This window comes from Spermophilus citellus (genome assembly GCF_964194105.1).
Source record: "Spermophilus citellus genome assembly, chromosome: 18".
Taxonomy (NCBI): domain Eukaryota; kingdom Metazoa; phylum Chordata; class Mammalia; order Rodentia; family Sciuridae; genus Spermophilus; species Spermophilus citellus.
In genome coordinates, this window is record NC_138200.1 from 1,281,445 (window position 1) to 1,296,924 (window position 15,480).

Genomic DNA, 15,480 nt, shown 5'->3' on the forward strand with positions numbered 1-15,480 from the left:
CCAGGCCCTGCTCCTCAGGCAGCGGGCGCTCCCCAGAGTCCTTGGGCCCGCAGCGCGGGGGCTGCACGGCCGCTGGCACATGTCGAAGGACCTCCGCGAGCACCCACAGTGGACGGCCAGGTCTTCAGGGGCAGCTGGGCTGAGCTAGGTCCTCAGCTGGGCCCCGGTCCAGTGTGCCTGGCCTTCTCCTAGGAGGGGGAAAGTCGGACACAGACCTGTCCAGAGGAGAGACCGACCGTGTGAGGACACTGTGGGAGGGCAGTCGGCAGCGGGCCAGGGAGAGGCCGCAGGAGGGACCAACCTGTGGCCCCGTCTCAGACTTCCGCCTCCAGAGCTGGGCAAAAATAAACGCCTCACACTTTGTCCTGGGCCTGGTGAATCCGTGAAGTACAGACACACGTCCGCGTGCATTCAGACTGTGTGTGCGTGTAGACATGTGTGTAGACCATGGTGTGTGTGCACGTGTGTGTGTGGGTGGTGTAGTCTTTCTGGTTGGTTTTGAGAGACTGCTGCAGCCCGGGCTTGGTGACCTGAGGCTGCTGCTGAGGTGGCTCAGGTGGCGGCTGAGTGAGCAAGGTCCTCCTCCTCTTCAGGTCTCCACGGACTGCAGACACTGACTACATCTACAGGAGGCCTGCCGTAGGTGGACGCTGACTCTCCAGGGTGGGGGGTTTCACGGGCCTGGACAGGGGGGGGTGGGGATGGAGCGGGAAAGACGGAGCAGAGGCCACTTCCCTGTGTTCACTGTGGACACCAGAGTGAGTCCCATCAGGAGGCCACAGAGTGCAGACGTGCCTGTCCAGCACCCCAGGGCAGGGTCCTGCGAGGCCTGGGTTCCAGAGCCTGTGGGGGCACACCCAGGGCAGGCCCCCCATGGCTCCAAGGCCACCAAGCCTGTGGATCAAGCGGAGACCCCTGGTGGTGGCTGAGCTACGCAAAGGACATGCCACTCCTCCCTCGGTGCTCTTCGCATCGGGCCCGACTTCCTGGAGCCTCCCCGTGGGTCGGGGGACTTCCACGGGGCAGGGGCGGGCGAGAACCAGGCTCCCTGAGCTGCGCCTCGCAGGGCCGAGGGTCTCTGTGGTATTGGGGGGAGACGACCAGAATGCTGAGCCCGAACACAAGGGAGACTCGCAGGAGGCGGAGGGGAGAAGCTTCCAGAACCAGGGATCCCTAGCCAGGCAAGTCAGTGGGAAAGGCGGAAGCCAAGCGGGAGGACGGAGCCGCCCTAGAGCACTCGCCCTCCATCTGTACCAAGCCCTGGGCAGCGACAGCAAGAGGCGAGAGCCACTCCTCTCTCCCAGGAGAAAGGGGGGCAGAGCTCCAGGTGGCACGGGTCGGGGATCGTGAGGCGGCCTGAAAGGAGGCGGACGGTGACGGGAGCCCACCCCTGTGTCCCTGGGGAAATGAGTCGGTCACTGCATCACATCATGCCACGTCACAGAGCACTGCGAGGGGCCATGGAACCACAGGGACAGAAAGCAGGTGGCCCGGCTGGGCGGGGGAGGGCAAGGGGCACCGAGGGGTGCAGAGGGGCTGTCACTGGGTGTCCACATCTTGAAGGTGGCGGTGTGTCGGGACCCTCCGCAGCACAGAACACATCCCACTGTACCCTTACATGCAGAGGTCGTATTACATGAGACCTCAGTACATCTGGGGGTCTTACTGTAGACCTTCACCTCCACGGCAACCCTGGTCCTCTCTGTCTTCACCCCACAGCATCACGTGGCCAGCCGCAGGTGGACGCAGTAAGACTTCCCCAAGTTCAACTCCCAGACTTTTGCTCCACAATAAGATCAATCTGCACAGACGCTGGGGTTGCTGGCCGGGGGGCCAACATTCACTCCGACGGACATTTATTAACTGCCTGCTGTAGGCCAGGCTGGGATCTCGAATCCCTGCACACTCTGCTGACTCGGGAGCCCGGGATCGAGGTCCCCAGCGTCCTGGTCTCTGGTCTCTGTGGTGGCAGAGAGGCAGGGCTGCAGCCTGCACCTCTCTGCCTCAGCTCCTGGTTTCCCTCATCTTCAGACACACCTCGATGTGCTCCTTAAAGGGGGACGTCGTGGGGCGTGGGAGCCCGCTTAGTGGATCAACAGACACTTCCTGGGGCACGCGTCAACAAGGACAGTCCTGAGAGGACTCCCAGGGGCCTGCAGACCAGGCCTGGGGCTCCTCAGGCAGAGCCAGGTGACAGGAGTCACCCCAGGTGACTTCCCGCTGGCCTCTGGCCCCTCTGTCTGCTCCCTGACGTTCCCCCCCCCCCCCCCGCTCCCCTGGCCTCAGGATCCATTTCCCCATGACTCCCAGGCCCTGGACGGCCTAGCCCCCCCTGCTGGGCGATCCCAGCCTCCCAGGGCATCCACACGGGATCCCAGGGACACAGAGAAACCCGCCCAGCTGCACAGACGGCTCTCCCGCGTAGACGGTGCCATTCCCCTCTCCCAGAGTCACTTCCAGTCCCCACCCTCTCCTGCCGTCACCCTGCCCAGCTCAGTCCTCTGCCGCTTGGACTGGCCGTGCCCATAGAGGTCGCGTGCAGATAAAGGACCAGGATCTCCGTTTTCAAGTTGTCGTGTCCACTCTCCACCCGACATCTTTCTGTGGGTGTCACTTTAAGTGAAGTAATTAAAGCGCTTCACGGCAGCTGGCCTGTTTCTAGGCACACTGGTGGCCACAGTGGCCTCGGGTGTCCTGCCCCAGCTGCTCCTCCTCCCTCTGCTGTGTCCTTAGCCCAGGGCCTCTGAGCTGTTGCCCACTTGACCCTTCAAGGTCAAGCTGGTGGCAGGGACTTGGTCCTCAGCAGTGTGGCCAAGGTGCTTTCCGAGTGATTTCTGCAGCGACCCTCCAGATTCATATCCAACCTCCCACAGGTGGACAGCCGAGCCCAGAGCACCGTGATCGACGAGAAGAGGGGCCCTGTGGACACGCTGCACAGGTGGGCACAGGGAGAGGCGTCCACCTGGCCAGCCACCACGGCAACGCCAGAGTGGTCAGCGAGTCTCCATCCGCCATGGCACGCTGCGTCTCCCCACGAGGGTGGCTGTGGTCAGCAGACGGAGGGTGGTGGGAGCTGGCAGGGAGGAAGGGTCCTCCTAAACGCTGGTGGGCTGTGGGTGCTGCCGCTGCTTTGGGAAACCATCTGGTGTTCCACAGTGGGCAGACAGAGGGTCACCAGGAGGCCAGCAGCTCTGCTCCTGGGCAGACACCGTGGAGAGAGGAAGGCCAAGTGCACACAGAAGTCCTCAGCCCTGTGTTCACCATGGCCACAGAGAGGGCAGCTCAAATGACCATCAGCTTAAGAGCAAGGAATGAAGTGGGTGTTTCTGTGGGATGGAATATCATTCAGCCATAAAGAGGAGTCGAGGATAGGAACGAGGTACGCAAGGAAGAAATCAAAAAAGCAATGCTAAAGAGCAGAGCGCGCCCACAGCCACGTGGTTCCAAACAGGGAGGCCCAGAGACACCAGGCAGGTCCACAGGCCACCTCAGGCTGGGGAGGAAGAGGAGTGACAGACATCTGGGGCAGGACTTCTTCCTAGGTGTGATGAATGTTCTAGAACTGTGGCGATGGTGGGACGACTCTGAACGTGTTAACAGCCACTGGATCGGGTCCGCACGGTGGGTGAGTGGGACCGCATGGAACCCCTCAGCAAATCTCCCTGACTTTACAGAGTCTCCTCATTGGCTCAGTTCTGCTCTGCGTGGGTCGAGCACATGGCCCCGTGGAACAGGCTGACGCGAGGGTGAACTGCCCCACTCCTGGGCTTCACGCCAGGCGGGCACCTCACAGACCCCCGGGGGGGGGGAGCCCAGAAAATGAGGGGCCAGGATATTCACCTGGGAAACGGGGGGGGGGGGCGGCGAGAGAGCCACGGCCGGAGGAGCAGGTCGGGCCATCACCCCCAACGCAGATGGCCGGCGCTTCGTATTTTTATGGTTTGGAACAGAGGTCCCCAGAACACTGGCTGGGCTGTGCTCTTTCCCAGAAAGCCGGTCCCTTCCGGAGTTGGATGGCAACATCTATATTGCTTGGATCGCAGTCCAGAATGTAGCTCATTAATCAGGGGAAAATTCCGTGGTGGGTTGTTGAACCAAGGTTCTAGCTGGAGGCTGAGCCAGATGTTGACATTCAAGCCGTTTCTCAAAGGCTGAGCCTCAGCCAGATGGGTCCCTCCCCCCAGCGTCCTCCTCGGTGCTCAGGTCGGTTCCTGCCTTTCCACAGCAGCAGAGACCCCCGGGGCCTGGGCCTTGCCTGCAGCAGGACCTAAGCCTGGCCCAGCGTCTGCAGTTCCCTCTTCTCTGAGCTGCGGCTGATCGCTGTTTACTTCCCACTACTGTTAGAATAAGGCGATTCTCGTTTGAATAATGGATTTGTTTAAACAGTATCTCAGCCACGGTCATTTCCACACATCATTGATGTACAAATTGCCAACACGATGTTTGGCCCCCTCTCCTCACACTGCGCTTTTGAAATCCGCCGAGTGACAGCTCGGGTCCCACCAGCCGCGTGCGGCGGCCATTCCCTGTGCCTTGGGTCAGTCCTGGGCTGCTTTCTGAGCGGAGAGGCAGTGTTCAACCTGTCAATGATCAGGGACAGACAAATAAGCACAACTGACTCCACAGAAACAGAAAACGTAGGCACAGGGGCAGCGCCGGGTCCACAGGCCTCCGATGGCCGTCGGTCAGGTGGGGAAGCAGGCTGGGGGTCAAGGACCCGTTTGGCCAGCACAGGAACGGGAGGAGGGCCCTCTTGAGGATCCCCAGGCCCAGGGGACGGGCGCCCGTGGCCTGCTCTCATGGCCACACGTCCTGTGAAGTGCCCCTGGGGACCCCATCTGCAGGCACAACTGCCACGCGTCAATCAGAAGCAGGAAGACAGCTTGGGAAGACCCTGAGCTCCAGAGCGGTCACGCTGCCTGGAGACGCTCCGAGAGGAGATGTCAGGCATCCTCATGAGCACGTGTGTGACCACCGTGACCCTGGGCTCACCAGGACGTCTCACCTGCACGCCGCCACAGCCCCGTCCTGACTGGGGAGGCAGAGGTGCCCACTGTGAATTGAGAGGGCGTGAGTACTGTTGAAGGGACAGAGAGAGCTGCCTGGCCCACCACCGCGGAGGACACGGCGGGAAGGTCCTCGATGCCCAGGCCCTCCAGAGGGCAGGTGCTGGCCCCGCGACCCGGAGGTCAGCCTCCAGCACCAGCTCAGGCCCTCTGACAGGCAGAGATGGGCCAGGTGATGGCCAGTCCACCTGGGGAACAGCAATCTGCCTCCACCAGGATGGACGGCTCTCAGCCATGGAGCCAGCAGCGATAGCAGGAGGCCACCCTGGCCCCACCCTGGCCCCACCCGGCGCACCAGGGTGCTCAGGGTCCTGCGGTCACTGGGTCCAACCTTCTGAAGGAATCCTGCCCTGCGCCTCAGAGGCTCCTGGTCCCCAGAGGCCCACCTGGGGAACTGGAAAAACCAGGAGGACTAGAGGACACGCTTTCCCCGGACGGGGTGCCTGGCCTGCTCTGGGTGCAGACCACAGGGTTCCTGGCCTGCAGCAAGCGCACTCCATGGCAGACACTGGGGTGGGGTGGGTGCACTGTCCACACCTTCAAAAAGACACCATAATGCAGCCACTGTGTGCTGGGATGCTTTAGGACCTGCCTGTGTTTGCTTTTGCCGAGCTTGGAAAATTCCAGTCTCGGAGCTCTTCCTCAGCCCCCTGAGCGAGGTCTCCATGGCAACAGCTGGGCCTGAGTCCCTCAGCCGCAGCAGGTACAGGGGAGAGCAGAGCAGAACTCCTGACTGGGACGTACTTGTTGGGCACCAGGAGAGGGGGCTTCTTGGGGGCTGAGGCCCCTGTTGCCAGGCAGGAGTCCACACGAGACCCCCTTTCACCTGAAGCCCTCTCTGCACCCTGTGAGTGTGTGGGCTGCAAACACCACCCCTCTGGGACAGCTCCACGGGGGGCCAGAGGCTGGGACAGAGGGTGAAAGAGGAGGGCGAGGACAGGGGTGCTGCCTACGTGTGGGTCAGAGGCCGGGAGAGTCTGGTGCAGTAAGTCTGGGCCCAAGAGGCTCCGGGACAATTCTGTTCCCTGGACACACTCGGAGGGTGGTTGGACGGTGCCCTGACTGCCCACCTGTGCCACCCGGGGCTCTGTGGGAATGCAAACCCCCGACCCCCGTGCAGACCCACTGCAGCAGAAGTCGCAGTTTTGCAGAATCCTGTGGATTTGAGGTCCCAGTGGGAGAGGCCTGGCTGCACACGCTCAGGTGGTGACGCTGGCCAGGGAAATGTCCTGCCACCGCATCCTCCCTTGGGGGTGGAGGGACCTTTGTGCTGAGTCCTCTGGGCAGCGAAGCTCCCCCCGCTTCCCTGTCTTCAGGGCCCCGGGGCCATTATCGCCCAAGGCCCTCCGTGTCTGTCTCCGGCCCAGACCTCCGGCTGAATTCCATCCGCTTGGAATGTGCGGGTGTGTGTGCCTTGGGACTGCACACAGCCAAGGAGTCTCCCTGCAGGCTGCCTCCACCTGCACCCTGGGGCACCCACTGTGGCCAATCGATCACTCTCTGCACCGTCGGGGGTCTAGGTTTGTAGCCCCCCGGGGAGACTGAGGAATATCACACATTTTCTGAGCTCCCTGCCCCTCGGGAGGAACCCTGGTGGACCAGAGCCCCATCACACTGGGTCCTCCATCTTCCAGCTGCACAGAACCCCTAGTGAAGCTCAGAGTGAGGGGCCCACTCCCAGGACTTCTGAGCCAGCAGGTCTGTGCCTTCCCGGGAAGTCCCAGGTGACCTCCATCCCGGTGGCCCAGGACCACACTTGAGAACCCCCAGGGATGGAACCCAGGGTCTTGCTTGTGCTACGCAGCTGCTCCCGCCACCAGCCACATCCTTATTTCATTTGATATTTTGAGACAGGCTGACCTTGAACTTGTGACTGAGAACTACAACTTTTAAGTCACAGACTTTAAAAAGAATCCAAAGGGGCCTGGGGCTGTGGCTCAGGGGTGGGGCGCTCACCTGGCTGGTGTGAGGCACTGGGTTCGATCCTCAGCACCATCTAAAAATAAAATGAAGGTCTTGTGTCCACCTACGACTAAAAGACATTTTAAAAGAATCCAAAGGAAAGAAAGTCGCTGAACGCAGGTGAGCCAGACTGGGGCAGCGCCCGGCGGAGCAGCGTTGAGCTGAGCACACGGTGTGCTCACGGATGAAGAGCAGGCTCTGTTCAGACTGGCTTCTGGTCCCTCACGGTCACCCGTGGCAGTGATCCCTTGACCTACCCCACACCCACGGACTCCGTTGGCTCCACTCGTCCCCAGGGCCTCCCTCCCTCCCCGGCCCCTGACCCCTCCCCACCCCTCTGGTCTTCCTTCTATTCATTTATAGTTTTTAAATTGGAGCTTTTTACACATGCATGAACGTGGGGTGCGCTGTGCATCTGAGTCCGGACGTCTGCTCACCGCACTCCACAGCCCCCCTCTTCCCCTCCCTCCCCTCGATCTCCCCTCTCTTCTACTTGGATCCCTCCTTTCCGCTTCTTTCCTGTTCTGTTCTAGCTTTTGCACAGGAGAGAAGACATTCAACCCTTGACCTTCTGAGTCAGGGCTTCTCAGGTGAGAGAAAAACATCAAAGGGAGACGGAAGGACGGGAGGCGTCAAGGTACCTGCTCCCCGAGGGTACTGTGGCCTTGTATCTGGAAGGCCAGGAAGGCCCATCAGGAGACTTCTAGAGTGGAGAACAAACTCAGCTCGTCAGCAGAGCACCAGCCCAACCTTCACACGTCGGAGTGGACTTCAGGCGTAGACCTGCCCAGCAAGAAAGGAGAAAACTACCCCACTCACAGCGACCCCCAAATACATGAATAGAATACTTGGGAACTACCTAGGAGGTGGAAGACGTCGAAGGTGAAAACTAACAGACTCTGAAGAAAGACACGGGAGAGGGCCCCCACGCTCATGGACAGGCAGGATGCATGACGTCCAGTGGCCACACTACGAAAGCTTCCACAGAGTCCACGCCATCCCCATTCCATTCACAGAACTGGAAGAACACCGTCCAAAGGTTGATTCGCAAGAATAAAAGACGCAGAATAGCCAAAGCGGTTCTGAGCCAGGGAAGCCATGCTGGGGCCAAACCTGACTTCACCCCTGGCTCCGGCAGCCAGAGCTGCACGGCGCTGGCCTAAAAGTAGACTGTGTTTGGGGAGCAGTTTGGGGGTCACAGTGTCCACCTGAGTGAAGGTGAAACAAGACGCCTGCCTGAGAGGTGGACAGACCCTGGAGGTTATCAGACCTGACTGTGCCGGGCTCACTGTCCCTGAGGCTGGGCCGCTCCAGGCTGTGGCCCTCCACCAGTCACTTCCTGCCCTTGGCCAGCCCCTGCCTGACCTCCTCCCTGTCCCCAGGCTTCCACCTGGCCCGTCCCCGGCAAGCAGCCGCCTGGTCCTGGCGGCTCTGGGTGGTGAGCAGCTGGTCAGTGTACGTTGGACCCCCTGTCCCCAGCTCAAGGCACTTACCCACAGTGGAAACTGGTCCACAGGGAGCAGGGGCATCTCCAGTAGAGACTGGGCCTCGCTGGTGGACACGCAGGTGCAGTGGTGTGGGTACCTGTCCCGGCAGGCAGGGCCAGCCAGCATGCAGGGACAGGGTCAGCTCCCGGCAGGTGGAAGGAAGGAGGCTTCATCACCCCCAGGCAGCAGGCGGGTGGGTCGCATGCCAAGTGTCCCTGTCACCAAGAACAGACAGCCATGCAGTAGGGAGGGGGAGCTAGACGGGCAGCCCCCTCTCGCCCTCCACCAGAAGGAAGCCCCACGTCAAGGTGACTTTAGTGACAGCTGGAAACGCGCATGAGTCACGCAGACTGGATGTGCACACCCGTCGCCATTCCCAGGGACTGTACCTGCAGAGACAAGCGCAGCTCGTGTTCCCCTGGACCCCAGGTCACGGGGCGGCCTGAGCACTGAGCATGCTCAATAATGTTCTCTGGTCAACAATCATTGGTGTGTGTGTGTAAACTCGCACACCCCAGTGCCGCGTGTGTGCGTACGAATCACTCCTGGCCCCAGGGAGGAGCAGGCCCCCAAGAGAGCAGCCTGCTCTCTCCGGCCTCCCCAGCCGCGGACCCTCGGTGCGGGAGGTGGCGGGGCCTCCGGGCAGAGGAAGGTGGCCTGGGGACTCTTCTGCACGTGGTTTCAAATCTCGCAAATGAAAACGAGTTTCCCAAACACATGTGCACACACAGGCAAGCATGCGAGACAGATCGGCAAGACGGGGTCTTCGCACCCACCACCACGGTCCTGCCGGGTGGGGTTGGGTGAGCCGAGCACAACCGTGTGCTCTGGGCTGGGCCGGCTCGGCACCCCGTCCCTCGGAGAGCCAGGGGGGACGGAGGGGAGGACTGAGCCCGGGAAGGGGAGGGCTGGCGTGGAGGGCCCCCGGGTTTGGAAATGCCTGTCTTCAGAAAGGAGGCCAACACTGAGTAATTTCCAAGAAATCCGACCGCTTCCTGCAAGGGAGGCAATGTGTGCAGTGCTTGGTCTACAGCCCAGCCCTGAGCTCAGGAGCCACGGAGCGTCCTTGAACTAGAATGCGCTGCCGTGGTCGGGCCAGAAAGCAACCTCCAAAGGCTCCTCTTGGAGCAGCACAAGTTTCCAATTAGACACGAGCCTCCCCACTGGACCCGGTCACAGTGCTGGACCGGGCCAGCTCCCTCCTGCAGCAGCAGGACTGGGGCCCAGGGAGGAGCAGGCAGGGGAGGCGCCCGAGTCCCGCACAACGCAGGACAGGACCAGGTTCCAACCACGGGGTGGGAGGTGCCTTATTCAGGACAACCAGGGCCCAGACACACAGTAGGTCCGACAAACACTGAAGACACAGGCGCGTGCACCACAAGTGTCAACCCGCCCTGCCACCCGCAGGCCAAGGAAGTGGGTGGCCCCACGGGGGGGGGGGGGGGACTGGGGAGCTGGCCGCCCAGGGGGAAACTGAACACCCCGTTAGAAAAGTGCAGAGGAGTCCGCGAGGGATTCTGTGGAGAAGTAAATGCGGAGTGCCTGAGAGACACAGAAAGGTTCTCCAAGCTCCTTGTGACACAAACACCAAAGCCCAAAGGTGGAAGCCACTCTCGTGGAGCTGTTGAGGAAGGATGGGTGAAATGTGGTCCTTCTCTCTGGTGGAATATGGCTTAGCCTTGAAAAAGGACAGTCTGCCACCTGCTACATGAGGGGGAGTGAGCCAGCACAGAGGGACACATGTGGTGATCCCACCCGTGAGGGCCCCAGGGGTGGTGGCTGCTGGGCCAAGCTCAGCCGGGGAGGAGAGCTGTTTGGTGGGTGCCGACTGGGGTTCTGCAGGATGAGGACAGCCCTGGGGGGTGGACCGTGATCATGGCTACACAGCAGAGTGGCTTAAAAATGGTTAAGATGGCAAATTCTGTGCTAGGTGCCTTCCACTACCATAAAAAATGAAAACAAAAACCTGAAAGTCAAAACCAAAGTGAGGTGTCCTTGCTCTGACCAGGTGGGCAAAGCAAGGTCACTCAGAGTGGGCAAGATACAAGGCAACGGCCGGCCGGGGACGCAGCTGCCGACGGGCCTGGCTTTGTGGCAGACGCTTCAGCACAGGCCTCCAGGACCTGGGCACTTCGCACCCTTCACCTGGCCATCCTGGTGCCCAGCAAAGCCAACAGGGAAGCCAGGGGGTTGCCTGCCTCCGGGGGCCGGTGCAAGGCCTGACAGCAAGACAGCAGAAGCCTAGGGGTGCCCTGGGGTGCCCCAGGGTGTCCAGGGGCACCCCGGGGTGCCCAGGGCCACAGCCCCGCACGGCGCAGCCCTGGCAGCCAGGAGGAGCGGCTCTTCCTGCCTGCGTGGAGGACCTGCAGTCCACTCCCCGGGCTCATGACTGGACCACAGCTGGGCCTCCTTCAGCTCACGTTCAACCACGATCTCACAGACAAGTCTTCCGAGGGAAAACGCAGAAAGTGAAATGTGGAATGGCAGCCTGCCAGTCCCCGTCCCAGGAGAGGGCCACCAGCACCAGCTCAGCCGTGCGCAGCTCTGAGTGCCCGGCCACCACTGGCATCTGTCAGGTGCTGAGGTTCAGTCACCGGGAGGCGGAGGCTGGGGTCCAGTGGGAGACACTAGGCTCACACCCTGGGATCCCACTCAATCAGCAAGATCGGCAAAGCCACTCGGTGCCACGCCACCCGAGACGCCAGACGCGGAGTTTGTTTATTTAGTCAACTCCTCCAAACCCAGTGCTTCTCAATGACCCCCCATCTCAGCTGGGCCTGTCACAGCTCCAGGGCTGGCTGGCCTCACGGGCCGGCGGCTGCCACGCTGGCCAGGGCCGGCCCAGGTGTGGAGTGTGCCGAGATGTTTCTGAACCCGTCTGCGTTCACCTTTAGAGCTGGGAAGATTCCAGATTCTGAAGCCCTTCTCCATGGAAACACTGGCTGCGGTCTCCATGGCAACAGCTCTGCAGTGACAGGGGTGAAGGCTCTTGAGAGATGAGCAGGCAGAGAGCCGGGCGTGGGCGGTGGGGGCTGGGCTCCCGCGGGTCAGCACTGCAGAGACCCGGGCGTCAGACAGGGGGTGGCAGAAGAGAGCGCAGCCTCAGCGCTGCAGCTTCCCAGCCCTGGCGGCAGGGACCCCACCCAGGCCACCACCGAGGCTCTCTGTCCTGGTGCAGGTGGACTCCATCACCCTCCTGTTCCCAGTCTCCATGCAAAGAGCTGGAGTTAAAAGACAAACAGACAAACGGACAGACAGGCAGAGCCTCTGCCCTCAGCAGGAGCAACAGGAAACCCACTCATTCCCAGTGGCCAGATCTCCCCGACTCCCTCACAGGCCGGGACCCCCGCTGGGCCCTGGAGGTGCTGGCCCTGAGCGCCCATTCCAGCAGCAGGGCAGCTGCCAGCAGAGCCAGACTAACGTAGGGGACAAGTCAGCAGGACCCTGTGGCCAGATGAGGCCACACTGCCAGGTCTCAGAGGACTTGAGTGGGCAGGGGCCCGGCACTGTGGGGTCCAGAGGGCTGCAGCTCCGGCGGGCGGGAGACGGGCGCTCTCTCGGGCAGGCTCTCACGTGGGCTCTGGGGTGCACACAGTGCCTCCTGCCTGGCCTCTGCCCCCGTGGAGGGTCACTGACCAGGGCCAGGCACCTGGTCCTCACACTCGGGAGGCCCCACTTCTCCCCTGGCCACCCCAGGGCAGGCACCAGGCAGCCAGGACACTCCTCCACCCAGGGCCCTGGGAAGCCTCAAGCCGGCTGACTCCAGAGCACCCCACAGCCCTGGCAGAGGCTGTCGGCCATCTCTTTGCCCCTCTGGCCCTCTGCAGGGCACGGCAGCCCTTCCCTGGGGCACCGGGAGTGACCACCTTGCTTCCCTAGCTGTTGTGGACAGAGCTGTCTGTCGGCCTTCCATCCTGAAATCATCACAGAGACCCTGCTTAAAACCTGCGGCAGGAAGCCCAGCAGCCAGGTGGAAAGCGGCCACACCGTGGTCAGGTGTGGGCCTCCCCGCCCGGGGGCCTAGACAGACACCACCCCCAGGCCCAGTGTCCCTGGAGTGCCGTACCCTCCCTGACACGTCCACGGCCCAGTCTGAGGGCCCTGCCCCTCCAGGACAGAGAGCAGAGAGACCCAGCACCACGCTCCTGCGTTGACAGAGTCACACAAGGGCAAGGCAGGTGGGGCCGCTCAGCATGGACTCCACGCCTGCCCGACTCAGGCAGGGAGGGTCCGGGGGTCACCAGGCCCCTGAGGAACCCACACCTCACCACAGAGAGCCAGAGAGGACGGGGTGCCAGGTGGGGACGGCTGTCTAGCAGGACACATCTCCAGAGCAGAGCCACACCTGAGAAGCCAGGCCCTTCCTGGCCTGGAGGGAACATGCCCGTCCCTGGACGCCTGCCCGGCATTGGCTCCTGAATCAGGGACAGGCTCTGTTTGACCTGGCACCAGGGCTGAGTGTGGCCTTGGATCTGCTTCCTCCAGGATTTGGGGCTTCCTGTCCACATGGACTCTTTTTCCTGGGTCTGGCCCAGGTCCCTGTCGTCCCCTGGAGCTTGGAAGTTCTGCCCAGTCAGGGCGCGGGCAGTGCCTGTGGAGGGAGAGGGTCTGTGGCCTCTTTGTCTCCGTGCGCCACCAGGAAAAGGGGGTGAAGTCATGGCTGGTCACAGGACAAAGGCAGCCTCAGTGGACCATTCACAGAAGCCGAGGAACCTAGGAGAGAGCCTTGGATCTGACTGCAGCAGGTGGAGAGGCTGAGACTGGGATCTCTGGAGAGAGGGTCTTCACAGAGGTGACCAGCCACAGGGAGGCCCCAGGTGGCCCTCGCCCACACGACTGGTGTCCTGATAAGACCAGGAGATGCAGACAGACCGTGCAGGGGACAGGCAAGTGAGGACTCAGGGAAGATGGCATCCACGGGTCATCTACCATCCCAGGACGGGGCCTCGGCCCTGAGTGGGCACCAGCCCAGGCCCTCCAGCCCCGGGTGTCTGCTCTTCAAGCACCCAGTGTGCCGGGCTTTGTGACCACGGCCCAGCGTCCCACCACCGGACGTGAACCACGGGGGATCCGTCAACCACAAGCCCAGCCAAACCTTCCCACACAGAAACCCAACCACCACCGACCGTCACCGACTAAAAACTCTACTCGCAGCTGCGACGGGAACCCCGGAGCCCTGTCTTTGGGTCCTAGGCTGCCATGACACATCACTGCCAACTGGGACCATGTCGACTGTGAGGCCTCACAGTTCTGGGGGCTCCGAGAACAAGAGCCAGGTGTGAGCAGGATCGCGCTCCCTCTGAAGGTGCTGGAGACTCCCTCCGGCCTCCCCAGGCTCCTTGCTCACCGACACGTCCTCCGTCGCCACCCCACCTTCCAGCTTCTCCTGCTCTCTGTCTCCACGTCCTCCACTCCTGATAAGGACACCAGCCATGGGGTTCAGAGTCCACCCTAATCCAGGGTGGCTTCACCTCAGGATCCTTCACTAATCACACCTGCCAGACCCTATTTCCCATCAGGTCCCACTCAGAGGTGCACAGAACTTTGGAGGAACACTATTCAACCTGCCACAGACACTGGCACGGTGGGGCCGGGGCTCCAAGATTCACGACAGGTACATTTCCAGGACACTCTCACCCCCGGCAGATGTCAGGCGGGCTCCAGGATGCTCACCTGGTTGTGTGTCACATTTGCACAGTGAGCTATTTAAAATGCACCCAGTGAAAGCGGCCGTCTGTGTCCACTTTGCCTCCCCCTCCTCACGAAGCCGTGTGTCAGACGGCTTGATGAATGGCCATGGCATTTTTGAAACCCAGCTAAGGAGAGTTGAGGGTTCCTCAGCCTGGGATGAGTGGACTACAGGGTGGTATGATTCACAAGAAAACATGGAAGATGCCCGTGACATCAGATTTCAGATAAGCCATGGGTGATTTGGGGTGTCCGTATGGGCTTTGCCACATGGGAACACGCAGCACAGAGAACGTCTGTTCAGGACAGAGGTGCTCATCACAGCCCTCAGAGCCCATCGGGGGCCAGAGGAAGTGAAAGCAGGCTTTCAAACCCGCAAAGCCAGAGCTGGTCTGCAGGGACCTCCCGGGAACATCAGAAGGTAGATGTGCGTATCTGTGGAGGGAGCAGCCGGCTCTCCTGCAGCCGTCGGTCACTGAGACGTCCCCTGGGGCCAGGAGCACAGACAGAGGGGGGTTCCTCTTGCCCAGTGACTTGGGAACCACCACACATCTCAGCACCGGTCTCCTTCTGTTTGAGGTGAAATCTCGAGCCCACCTCCTGCCTCTTGTAGAACCTGGGACCCACCGTGCACGATACTGGGCCAGGAGGAGCAGAGGCAGCACCGGCTTGTATATCCCTCACACCTGGTACCACCAATTAGGGACGGTCGGCCTCGTGTTCCCAAACACCCGGCCCGGTGAGCATCCTCAGCCCTGCGCGCGGGTCTCTGGCTCTCTCCTGGGGCTGACCCCGGGGCGCTGCGCAGGCCCTCACGTATGTGCCGCACAGCCCGGCGTGCAGTGCCCCTCACAGGGGAGCGGGAGGGCTGGGTCTGCGGCGCGTGCAGCAACCCGTCCCCCAGGGAGGCCCTCTCACAGCACAACGGGGGCCACAGAACCACCACCCTCACCCCGCCGTGCAGCTGGGCACGGAGACTTCCCGGAAGGCTGGACACGGGCTGGCAGGACTCCTGTCTCACCGGGGCCCAGTGCAGAGGGTGCAGAGAAGCCCTGGGTAGTACTGCAGAGCCCAGCCCTCAGGGCAGGTTTGCCCCATGCTGGGTGGGTAGTGACCAGCACGACTCAATGCCATCTCAAAAGGTACCAAGGCACAGAGCTGCTCCTGGGATCTAATTTTCAGGATCAGTTTGGTCGTTTGATTTTGGGGGTGGATTTTGCTCATTCTTAAAGTTATCAATCACATCAGAATTCACATACGCCAGAAAGGAAGTATTC